The sequence below is a fragment of the Penaeus monodon genome, chromosome 33 (assembly GCF_015228065.2).
Source record: "Penaeus monodon isolate SGIC_2016 chromosome 33, NSTDA_Pmon_1, whole genome shotgun sequence".
Lineage (NCBI taxonomy): Eukaryota > Metazoa > Arthropoda > Malacostraca > Decapoda > Penaeidae > Penaeus > Penaeus monodon.
The window spans coordinates 5,964,441-5,965,166 of record NC_051418.1 but is presented as its reverse complement, the minus strand read 5'-3'; positions in this window follow the sequence as shown (position 1 = coordinate 5,965,166).

Sequence of the window (726 nt, the reverse complement as noted above, 5' to 3'; positions counted from 1 at the left end):
AGGGCGGGGGAGAGCCATTACCCATTGGTCGTCAAAAGTTTGGTCGTTTATAGCAACTCTTTCACCTGAAATCCACATTTACAGATCGGGACATTAGCAGCTGTTCCATCTTGTCTTCGATACGTGCTTTGAGGCACATCTCAGTGCTTTGCGAAACTTCCAGACACCATTAACAGCTAGCCTGTAGTGACCGCGTCTCGGTACATGAAGCTTGGTAGTGCTCAGGTACAAATGTCTGTTAGAGCACAAAATTCCTGTGACTGTAGATGTCCCAATTTCCAAGTTCAGTGATCGTGGGCTCGATCAGACACTAGGTTTGGTTCTCCACAGGAAAGCGCTCCACGCTGACTGAAACAGCAAAACCATCGTGACATTTGTCTTCGAGAGTGAATGGTGAAGTTGCGTTACTTTCCTTCTTCATGAATTGAACTCTCCTTTCTTGAAAATGAATCAGGTTGGCTTTGATCTCAAGGGACAATAAATCATCTCCTTATCAAAGACAGTAAGAGAGTGACTCTAAATGAAAATATGAACTTTATGGTTGCGTATCGCATGCGTTCCTTTTTATACATTGGCATAAACATTTTTAACTATTATTCAGATTGGATTATATCTGCAACAGATTTATTCTTAATGGATGCAATGCCAAAGAATTTAAAAAGCATGATAAAACACTTCTTGCTTTAATAGGAGCACGACCACATCGCCTGTTACTTCGTTTCTTGA